The following is a 12,340-nucleotide window of genomic DNA, read 5'->3' as shown; positions in this document are numbered from 1 at the left end:
CCATTTCCCAAACAGGCAGGAATGTTTTCATTACTATGTTAATTCAATCTCTCCTAGAACAGTGATACTTTAATTGCTCCTCTGTTTTCCTCAGACATAATCCAATTCCCTTTGGCCTCCTAGTTTATCCACACATTAATTGGGTTATTGCCTTGTAAAACAGAAGGGCAAATATATAGCTTAAATTTTATAACAGACAGTTAATAAGCATGATTGAGATTTTTCAAGTGCCCTAATGCAATTACATGCCAGGCTCCCAGGAGTTTCAGTGGGATCTGGGTGCCTTCCTGCCTCACACTTCTTGGAAATTCCCATCCCAGATATGTAAGGATGACTGTATTTCTTTACTGTACATTGAGTATGTCAGAGTTTCTCCTTTTCAACCTGAATTCTTGACCATACGGTCTTTAATCCTGTAAATCTGCTTTTGATTTAATCTAGTAAAATTCCTTTTTTGATTTCCTTGATAAAGGATTGTGGGGTCAAAAGCCTTTGAAGTAAAGGTGAAGGCTTTGAAGTATAAAAGAGACAGACCCAGGGCTTGGGGAACTGGAAAATGGACACCCAGGTTCTCACATTCAGGACTGCAGTCCCTGTCAAAGGTGACTGTGCTTCCCCAAGCACGTGGCTGCAGGACTAATGTCCATCCCCTGAAATCTGATGGAGCTGATGAGCAGCAGCCTTGTTCAGCACACACAGAAAGCTCTGAAGCTTCCCCATCTCCCCACACCCCCTTGCTGTGGGAAGGAGCCAGGTCTGTGCTGGTTATCCAGCCAGGTCTGTGCTGGTTATCCAGCCAGGTTTGGGCTGGTTATCCAGCCAGGTCTGTGCTGGTTATCCAGCCAGGTCTGTGCTGGTTATCCAGCCAGCAGCTGCCCCTGAACCCCCCCTGTCTCCTGGGCACTTCTGTCCTGTGAGCTTCTGTTAACTGTGTCAAGAAGCACTGGACCAGGATAGCAGCAATGAAAATTATTAGAAAAAAAAAACAGAGACTGTCAAGGATCGCCTTAATTCATTTTGACTTGAACAGTGCAGTGGAACACCAGGACTGAGCAGACTGAAGATCTTCCCCCCTTGGCTGTTTCAAGCACCACTTGCAGCAGCAGGATCAGAAATAACCTTCACTCATAATCAAACACATCCTGCAACTCCTTCAGCTGCCTGGGCTGGGAGGCAGAAGGGGAGATGGCTTGCAGCAGAAGGGGAGATGGCTGCTGCACCCTCCCACAAGTTCCTGGTGACATTAGGCTTGGGACACCCTGAGCAAAGAGGGTGACATTGTGCCAAAGCCTTCATCAGGGAAAAGTCTGGGCATTTTCATGTCAGTGACCTGGGGTTTGAATCAAGCAGCATAAAAGGCAATAGGGAATGATCAAAGGGTGAATACTAATGATAAGAACATTACATTAATTAATTGAACACCTGCCATGCCCTACCCACAGCACACCTGTGGAGTGATCGATTTTCTTCAGGCTGGCAAGGGAAAAATAAGAATTGCCAAAGCAATACACACTTTGGCTTCTCTATTTCTTTAAAATACGGAGTGAATAAAACTGACAGGGATCGTTTTGCTTTGATTGGTTTAGCTAAAAGAACTTTCCATCCAACCTTACACAGTGTAGGTGCTATAATGGCCAGGGAAAACCAGACATTTCATAGATCATTACAGGAGTTGCTAAAAATCAGAACTAGAAATAAGTCAATAAGTTGCAAGTGGTGGGAGAGAGCTGGGGGCAGGTGCTCCTCCAGTTCCAGCAGGGACTGAAGACCCAGGGCTGAGCTGAGCTGGAACCTCTGAGTCCTGTGAACAGAAAGCGAGACATGTTTTAGTAAAAAAAAATCTTTTATTTATAGAATATTTTTTGTTTAAAGTAATTTATGAATTTAGAATCAGTCTCAAGTAACTTTCACTGACATGTGAACTGGGGTTTTTCGGGAAGTGCCATGTTCCTAACCTCAATGGCCAGAGTGATAATGAACATCCTGGTTCAGTTGGGTGTGTCATGGAGCTAGGCACAATGTTTGCTTTTGCTTCTGACTCTTCCACGAGGAAAGTCAGCCCTTATGGCTGGCTGGGCTTCCAAGTGCCTGTTGATAAAAAATTACTTCTGTCTGGAAAGTGTCCCATGTAAAAATATAGAGATATGCTATCCTAGGGGGGCTGATCAAAGTCTCTGGAGGGGCTGGATTCTCCATTAATTACAGACAAATTCAGAATATTTTAAAGGTACAGTTGTCCAAACAAGCTGAGAGCTTTACGTGGAGTGTTTCTGATCTGTTACACTACGTTGGCTATGACGGCCATAAGTATCATATTAAAATCTACAAACAAATCTTATGCTGTGTCTTTCATTTCCAGGAAACACCTTTAATTTAAATAGAAAAATCTGGGTAATTAAGGCAAGAAAAATGCTGTAGTGAGGAATGTGCCATGCAGCTGTCATCGTGCTAAGTACCAATGTTTCCTTTCTCCCTTCCCAAGAAATTGGAGTTACAGTCTGGTTTCAGCTCTGCTCCAGCTCCCAGTGCTCGCTGTGCCCGGTTCCCAGCGGCTGCTGTGGCTGGAGGTGTTCAGCTGTGTTTATTATAGAGAGGGAAGGGTTCCCTGCCTGGGCTGCACCCACAGACAGCCCTGGGAGCCCCTGCCCAGCTCAGCGGGCGAGGGCAGCGGTGCCAGGCTGAGCCTTCCACGGGCACCGCTGCTCCTGCCGCAGCCTCCGCCGGGGCTTCACCCTCCTCAGCCAGCCAGCAGCACCCAGAGGTGAGCTCTGCCTTGGGGAAACCTCCCTCTGTGTCATTTGGGAAATAATAAAAATGAAACATGGAGGTTTCCCCTGCAGAGTGGTGTATTTGGAAAAGAGAGAAATGACTGCAGCAGTGCTCTGTTAAACGCTCACTGCCACAGGGGAAGAGATGCAGTGGCTGCTAAATTTGGGGTGGATTAAAACTCCCTTGTAGTGTAGGGCAGAGTATTTTCATTTGGAGCTTGGAGTCTGTCCAAAACAGAAATGCAGAAATACAGAACAAGCTGTGATTCTGACAACTGTTCAATCCTGTCCTTCCATTCCTTCTCCCTGTGCAGAAAAACAACACCAGTTTTCGTCTCAAGCCCTTGGTCTTGCTTTCCTTTTCAGCTGAGCACTGATTTCAGTGCTCAAGTTCTATTTCTTGAAAACCAAGTTCTATTTCTTGAAAACCCAGAAGCCCATAGATTCTTTTTAGGAGATTTGTTTTTTCATTGCAGGCTTCAGAGTTTACATGAGGGGCCAGGGTACACTTGTTGGGGTTTTAAGTTACAAAAGTATCTTAAATAATATTTTTTATGGTCTCACAATCTTTATTTGTTGTTGGTTTTTTTCTAATACCTTTCAGGATTTATTAGCTGTGTATCTAGAAAACACCCTAAAATCTGATAATCTGTAATACTTTTACTCAGGCTGTTGAGTTGATTGCACCTTATGAGACTTGGTGACAACTTAAGTATTTCATTGAAACTACAGCTATAAGATTATTATTGCTAGGTTATTGGCATTTAATACAACAGTAGCCACAAGGGTTTAAAACTGTTGCGTGCATTAGAAAGGGGATAAAATATATTGATTACACTGGAATTTATTATCAGTTCTTTAAGACAGTGCCCACGTGAACCAGGAAAATGCTGATCTTGCTGATAGAAGCTGAGCTCCCATCAGTTCTGCACCAACAGAATCAGACCCACAGAAAAAGCTGAGATGGGAGAACCAAAATACCACTGAAGCTGCTGCTACTGTCTCTCTTACCTACGTGGGATGTGGGCTCCAAATTCAAAGCAGAGGGAAGTACAGCACTGATTTCCTCAAACTGATTCCCAAATGGCCAACAAGTCATGGGGAAATTGGGTGTTTTTCCCCATTGAATTTCCTGGTTTATCTTTGAGATACGTTGTCTTGGCCCCATTCGCTGTAGAAGAGCTGCATGGATTGAATGGTCCAAAACCTTTAAGATCAACAAGAAATTGGCCAGCACAGATGGGAACTTCAGTCCTGTCTCTGACTTTGAACAGGCAGTGTAAGATCTCAGGGATAAAGGAGAAGGCTTAAGGGAAATGTCGTGCTTAAAGGACTTTATTGCTTACATTCTGTAGCACTGATTTTGATTAATAGCTCTCTCTTGCTGGAATCATCACATCCAGATCCAAGGGAGCTCCACACAAACTACACAGAGACCCCTGAGCTCACTCTAAGGGGCACAATCATAAAATAATTTGTGTGGTTGGAAAAAATAAGATGGTAGAAATGGGAAAGGGGGCAAAGGTGTTAAAAATGCAGCTATGGATTATCTTTTAGCTCCATTTCAGTGAGGCTCAGCTGTGGTGCATGCTGTGTGTTCAGAGCTGCCAATCTGGGTCTTTAACCTGGGACTTGGAATGGAGTTGCATCTGGGTTGCTGAAAACCATGATGTGATGCAGATTGTTCCACACCTTTGTGTGCCATGACACAATTTCCCTGGCCCAGAAGGACCATCCAAGGCTGAGAGGTCGTTTGTCTCCCAGGGAGCACAGACTGTAACTTTGCCATCTACAATTGCTCTGTCACTCTGAAAAATCAGCCCTGTGCCTGGCATGAGATCTGAATTCCCCCTTTGTGCCAGCTGGTGCAATGCAAGTCTCAGGACTGTTCTAACTGCAGAAATCTGTGAAGGTGGCAGTAGCAGTTGAAGCTTTATCAGTTTTTTCAGATGTGTAGGTAAACTACTCTGTGACCTTGAACTAACCATGACCACTCTCTTTACAGCCTCAGCACAAACCTTATCAGGACCACGTGAAAAAAGCATTATCACCTTTTGGAACTGAGTGGGCTGAGGGCTGTGATCCTGAGCTGTCCTGCAAGCCAAATCCAGCTCTGCTTTCCCTGGCCACAGCCAGACCAACTCCCGAGAGATTAATGAGCCAAGTTCTGCTCTCAGTTATATTTGTGGACTTGTCCCATATCCATCTTATATAAATCACTCTTACCCTGCTCAGGAAAGCCAGCTGGGTTTTGGTCCCAATTAAGTCAATGGGAATGCTGCCACTGACTCCAGTGAGTTTGGGTTTCATTTGGGGTTGAGAGCTTTTGGTCTCATTTAACTATTTCCTACTGGAAAAGGCAGTGTTGTCCCACAGCTGAAATAAATATTTGGCATCCTCCAAGCAGGGCATCTCTCATGTAAAGGTGCATTGAATTTCCAGTAAAAACTGGTGCAGTATTTTGTTGGCCAGGATGCTTCCCTTTCATGCTGAATCAAGGGCTCTAATAAGCATGATGACAAAATATGAGGAATTCTATGTAATTATGGCAACGGCACCACCTGCCTCTAATTAATGCTGCCAAAACATTTGGTCTAAAATGATGCAATGAATAAAAAAAAATATATCCAATATTTTGGCAATGCAACAAGAAGCTGGCTTTCCTCACATAATTAGTTTTAACAAAGTGTTGTTAATCTGATTTTTGATTAATAGACTATTTAATCTTAAGGTTGACAAGACTCTGATTTAAGTTTTTTCCACCAAAAAGGCCAAGATTTGCAAGAGTTTTAAGAGATACACTTGTATAAGAAACATTTGATTTTCTTATTATTTTCATTGTTCTTCATGAGAGCCCTAAAGGTTACATTCTCTGAATTCACTGAACTTTAAGCCTTTCATTAAATTGGAAGCCAGAGGAAAAGCTCTTTTTTTAACCCTCTTCCTAATTCCTTGTACAGAGAAGTCACTGGTATGACTAATTGGGGGGAGGAGGGGTGCCCAGAAACCTGACAAGCTCTGCACATTTTAGAGCTGCTGGTCGGCTGGCAGAAAGTATCAGCTTTGTGGACTGCTGTGATGCCCTGGGGTGTTTGGTGGCTAATGGTCTGTCCCCCTAGAAGTGCTTCTCTGGTTGGATTTAGTGACAATGAGGAGGGGAATATAATGTGTAACAACAGCAAAGCAGCCCAACCACTTTTCCAGGACTTGTGTGGCCATTTGGGTTTCAGAGCTGTTAATGTAACCTGGCATGTTAAATCAGACATGATCAACACTGTAAAAGAGCCAAGCATACCAACAGTACAGATGGGTGGCAGATAATGAAAGCAGCCGTGGCTGAGCAGTGTAAAACTGCTGATCAAACCACGTTAATAAGCGAGTCTTATGATTCTGAAAATCAGCATTTGAATTTACCAGGATGCAAGCAGGTAACTGTGTATTCACTGTAGGCACCATCTATAAAAACCATGACTGCAGAAACTTGCTTGTCTCTTGCCCTAGGTGCTTAAATGCATGATTTCTTCCAGTACCTTGTGCCCCTGTGGCAATTGGTGACTCCATGAGGTGGGTGTAAATAGTTTCTGTCAGCTGCAGTTTGTTGTCTCACCCTGTTGAGTTTCTTTCCCATAGCAGTGTCTGGGCTGGATTATCTACTCCCATTCCAGCTGCTAAGTCTTGATGAGCTTTACAAATCAGAGGAGTTTCAACAAAGTCCAAGAACTTGACTGCTCTGGGCTATTTGCAAAGTTGAGTGTTAATTCAATTTGTTTCACTTTTCTCATCCTGAAGTAATGATAATGGCACTGCTCTTGTATCTGGTATATTGCTAGGCCAATGTTGAGATTTTAGCATTTGAGAAAAGGTTTTCTGGTGCAGTTCCCTGCTCTGACAGCAGAGATTTGATGACATGAGTGATACTCCCTTTGGAGGTCAGACAGCCTTTATGTCTGTGTGCTCACACACCCTTCAGAGCTGGGTGCAGAAGTCCATTTGTAATCTCCAGGCTGCCTTTGTGCAAGTAGTAGGTTCGTTTTGTAGCAAACCTTAGCAGATTTGCTAAATAAAAACTGAATTGATGTGTGGTACCCTGTCCTCCCGGTGTGAGGCTGCAGCATGAAACCACCTCCAGACTGCAGCTCCTGGCAGCACTGGAGGTGTGGAGCATCCTCAGGGAATGCTTCCTTACAGCTGCTGATAAGGGCAGACAAAGGGGGCCAAAGGTCTCACTGAATGCTGATGGAGCCAGGCCAAAACCCCAATGGGTGAGTGTCCCACAGGATCTGCTGAAGCAGCAGGAATTTGAGGTTACTCACTGTTCACTGGCACACCAGACAATAATAAAAGCTGGAATCTCCATTGATTCCCAAATCATGCCAATGGACTGCCCCGTTCCTCCTAAACAACAGCAACAACCCTTAGGTGGCCACCTCACCTCTATTACATCTCTATTGGACTGGCTGATTAAATGCTTATGACCTTTTTTTCCCCCTCCACTCTCTATCTTATTTATCAAATAAGTTTTCAGACACAGATTTGGGAATACCCTGTGTTTACTTTTAAATGCACTTGGTAACATTTGTTTTCTTAAAAGCTTATCCAATAACTGAACAAATGGGCTCCTGAGCCAGTCTATAGAAGGAGGTGGCTAGGGTCAGCTTAATATTTGCCATGATTAAAGTACACACTGCTGAGTAAATACAGAGAGGAATTATATGTTATTTGACTAGCTGCTAATTATGGTGAGGTCTTCCTGACTCTGCTTCCTTTTTAAAAGATGAAACTCAGATCCCTCAAGATTCTCATATTTAGTACCTTTGGAAAAAATGGTCTGGTAAATAAAACAAGTATTACTGCTCTAGTTTGTATCATGCTTCTTTTGCATGCTAATCTGAAGTTCCCCTGAGATAATTTGACAAGAAGGCCATTAATGCAAATTTAAGCGTGACCTAGAAAGGACTTATTTTTCATGTACCACGTTGACTCTCTTCTATTGTTATTTGTTCTTCCTTGTTTTAAAGTGCCTGGTGTTTTGGAGTTGCCTTTCCTTCTTTTTATTTCCCATTTTTTCCCTCATTATTATAGTGGCACAACTCAGAAGAAATACATTGCTTTAAAATAAAATGCTGGGGTCAGATATGAAAGTGTTGCATGTAAAGAACAGAATTTATCTGGCAAACACTAGATATAATTTGGGTAAATTGTTTTTACAGGCAATTAATGAAAGTTGATTTTAATTTCTTTCATTTTACTGGAGGACTTGTGTGTAAATGTATTACAGATACCTGAGCTTTCCTAGCAGGTGTGGTCTCAAAGCCCTTCATTGTCCAACCATGACAACTGGCCAGCAGAATGAACTAAATCCTAACAAATCAAAACTATTGCAGATGTAAGGATCAAACATTATCTTTTCCTTGCTGGTTTGTTTCAGTAATTTCTAGGCATAACATAATTTTTGGGAACTCTGGCTTTCATGTAAGTTAACTATTGCAGAAGAAAGCAAGGAACAGTCCTGAACATTCCAGGATATCAATGCTTCTGGTTTTGGTTATACCTTCTGAGGAATAAAAAGGTCAGAGCTACCTGCTTCCCTTTACCCCTTTAAAGGTCACTTCAGGGGTCTAACTATGAATGGAATGGAATGGACTGGAATGGAATGGAATGGAATGGAATGGAATAGAATAGAATAGAATAGAATAGAATAGAATAGAATAGAATAGAATAGAATAGAATAGAATAGAATAGAATAGAATAGAATAGAATAGAAATAAAGTATGTAACTTTCCCCAAAGAGATCTCAAAGCTCTGTGCAATCTTCTTTCACTAAGTCCTTGAAAAATACACATTTGCTCACAGGAAAAGTAGATTTAGCTGTTTTCCAGATAAAATGTGGCTTGTTAGTCTGTTGTAGTACAAACCTCTCTGAGTCAGTAGGGTTTTCCTGCTTTGGGCTGGTAATGGCAGCAGGAAAACCTTTCTTTTCCTATAGGGGAAAGAGGGCATCGCTGGTGCTGGCCCCGGGACCGCGCACGCAGCTCAGCTCGCTCCAGTTCATATTTCTGCTTTCCAGGTCTATGCGTCTGTTTAATATTCGGCTGGAGAGAATGCAAAACACTTCCTCGTGTGGCGCAATGGGGACAGTGCTCAGTCCCGAGGCGGAGGGAAGTTCAGCGCCCCGGGGCTCGGGGCGATTGCGGCGGAGGTGCGAGTCCCGCCGGAGGCGCGGCTTCCCTTCCCTTCCCTTCCCTTCCCTTCCCTTCCCTTCCCTTCCCTTCCCTTCCCTTCCCTTCCCTTCCCTTCCCTTCCCTTCCCTTCCCTTCCCTTCCCTTCCCTTCCCTTCCCTTCCCTTCCCTTCCCTTCCCTTCCCTTCCCTTCCCTTCCCTTCCCTTCCCTTCCCTTCCCTTCCCTTCCCAGCTCCTGCTGCCGGGGAGCGCATCCAGCGTCCGGCCCGCCTGACCCCCCGTCCGAGCAACTTGTTTTGCCATTTGTCACTGCCAAATGTTCCTTTATTCTGCCTCAGTCGCTCGGTTTGCCACTCATTTGACTCCCCGCATAATTAACTTTGCCAGCCAATTGACTCGCTGTGTAATTATCTTTGCCAGTCGCTCTGGTCTCTGCATGTTAATCACGGTGTGTAATGGGCCTCGGGGCAGGCTGCAGCTCGGTGGGGCTGGCAGCAGGTGCTGGGCAGCCCTGGCACCCACGGGCGCTCCTGGTGCAGGCGGAGAGCCCGAGGGCTGCGGGCGCAGCCGGGACCTGGCGGGGCTGGGACAGCTGCGGAGACACGCTGCCACTTGCTGCTTCTCTTCCCTGAGCCCAATTTAACTCCGCTTCCCAGCAGTGCCCCCCTCCAGCCCTGCCCCTCCTCATTTAATTGCTCTCATTTGGTGTCTCGTGCCTCTGTCGCAGTCCCTGACACACTTCCCCATCTGCTTTATTGCACAGCCAGAGCCCTTCGCTCCCCGAGCAACCTGCCAGGCGTCCACAAGTTCTTTGTTCAGCTTCAGGTGCGGGGCTGTTTCAGCAGGAGGCCTTGGAAAAATCATCTGACTTAGAGTGACAAGTGTGAAGAGCAGTTGCAGACAGTTTATACATCCTCCTCAGGGAAAATAAACCTGTTAGTGTGCGCCATATGCTATAAAGAAGTGGCTCTTGGCCACACAGCTGAAACACTGGAGCCCTTCCTTGACTCTTTGTCTGCTTGTCTATTTGTCTTCAAAGCAGGAACCCCTTACAGCTGACACTTCTTAAGTCCTGTTTACCAAATAGCTGTGGACTTTGTAAATAATGCAGATAAAAGTTTTGGATGTTGTTGGGAATAAATAACATCATGTCTAGATTAATAGCAGGATAATGTACTTTGAAAAACTATCTTGCCTGCCCACCTTCCAGAGCGGGTTGTTTTTCTCCGTTGGTGCAGTTTGCCTTTAAAATCTCTCTAGCCTGTGCTTAGTTCTTCCCCTTCTGTCCAGCATCAGTCTGGCCCCTGTATTGCTTGATTAAATTTCATACAACTTCATTCCCTACTGGATATGCTTTAGCTCTAAAAACATGATTCAGCACCAAAACCAAAGACTTCCTCCAATCTAATTTTCTCTGATGGTGTTTTCTAGTTTGCCTGGATGGATAAAAATCCATTGCTAGGATTTTGGCCTTTCTGCATCCTTTGGTAGTGACGGTTATTTCATAGTCCAGTTATCCTCTTTGCTTAGTGGACCTGTAACAAACTCCTATAAAGAGCTTTTTAAAATCTTCTCCCATTGCTCAATGTTTTGCATCTGTATGTAACCAACAATATCATGCAGGGCTTATTTTTCTGAAGTGTCAAGAAATATAAACTCCCAAATGCATTTCTGAGATACAAAAGCACAGGTCCCTGTGCTGCAATCAAGAATGGTGATGCTATTTCACCTGATTTTAGCTGAGCTCTCCAACAGGAACTTTCCAGGTGCTGGGGTTAGTACAGCTCTGACCTGAGGCGCTTTGGCCCCTCTGCCCAGCCCCGTGCAGCCTTGCTCAGAGGTTTCTCATGGACCTGGACCCGGTGTCCTAAGGGGTGAGAGATGTGAGTGTTTTGCTCTTGTCAAAGGGAGGAAAGTATCCCCCCTCCTCCCAGCTTTTCTTTTGGTCTCCAGCCTTTACATTCCCTGGCATGTTCCTTGGAGAGCCGGAATTATTGTTGGTAGTGGTTTTGTTTTGCAAGAGGATGAGTTCCTTGGCTGAGTAATGCACCAGCAAATCATCTCTCCTGGCTTGGTCTTCCCTGAACTTCAGCATAACAAAAGGAGAAGGAGCAATCCCATCTCATCTGTCCTGGGCTCTCATGCCTGCGTTTCAGGCTGGGGCAGGATGAAGGAACTCTATTGGGAAGAGATCTGGAGTCTTTCTTCTGAGGCTTAGCAAGCTTTTTTTTCTTTTTCAGAAAAAAATAATGAGTTCATGTGTGAAGTATGACTGGTGTTTATTACTATTTTTTTCCTGAAGTGTCTCTGCTCTGCCTCTCCTGACAGCTTTGAGCTGCAATAAACCCGCTCAGAACTGCACCAAGAGCCAGCTCTGACTGGTGCAGACAGTGAGGCTGCTGAAATTCGATTTCAGCACAGGAAGTGACATGACTAGGGCAAATTCCTCAGCTTGATATTTAGGAGCAAATATAACATTATTGGTGGTTTGGCTGGGGCTGCTGTTGTTCTGGACTAGGTTTGGGTCAGTGGTACACAGTGACAGAAGGGATGTGCTAAGGCAGCCTCACGTTTCCTGCTCAGGGACAATCTGGGGGACAAGGGCACAGCTTTGCACTTCCCCCAGGTCAGTCTCTGCCTGTATGGATGTACAAACTCAGAGCTGCGTGCACAAGGAACTCCAGCAGAAAGGAGGAAAGAAACACAGACCTTCCACTGAGCTCTGGCTAAAGATTAACCTTGCTGACTAATGGAATGCTGGGTATGAAAAATGTTAAAACTAATACACTAAAAAAAAACAGGCTGTATTTTTCCTCTCCACTGGCTGATGGAGGGCAATGTTGCCACCTGTTTGGGCCAATATTTTTAGATATTAAATGAACCTGGTCTCCTTCTGTGATACAGTACTGAGAAGCTAATTTAGGTCTATTAGAATAGTCTAGAGCAGAAAATGAGCTAATAACAGCTTTGAGTGTGTCCTTAAAGCTGTGTTTCACACCCACCCAGAACACAGAGATAACAGTGTTTACTATCACTTTGTAACTCTGGATGACTAAATCAAAAGTAATGAAATTGGGCTGCCTGCTGTGTTCCTCTTTCCTCTTTCATTTATTCATCTTTCTGTAAAAGAGCCCAGAGTCTGTGATCCCCTCCTCTGGGAAAAGCAGGAGTAGGTTCCCCTCTGGGGAAGCCTGGCTGCATTTGGGGAGATGTGGAGGCACAGAATGCTGCTCCTGGGGGATTTCAGCTTTGCTGACAGAGTGGGCTTTGCTTGGGACTCTGAGTCCCCACTGAATAATCCTGCCACCCTCCAAACCCAGTGCAATATCCCTCTCTCTACCACTACTGACAACAGATTGTCAGGGTGAGGGAGGAAAAAGAGACAACAGCAGA

The sequence above is a fragment of the Lonchura striata genome, chromosome 13 (assembly GCF_050655825.1).
Source record: "Lonchura striata isolate lonStrDom1 chromosome 13, ASM5065582v1, whole genome shotgun sequence".
Classification (NCBI taxonomy): Eukaryota; Metazoa; Chordata; class Aves; order Passeriformes; family Estrildidae; genus Lonchura; species Lonchura striata.
Note: the sequence above shows the minus strand (reverse complement) of the source record.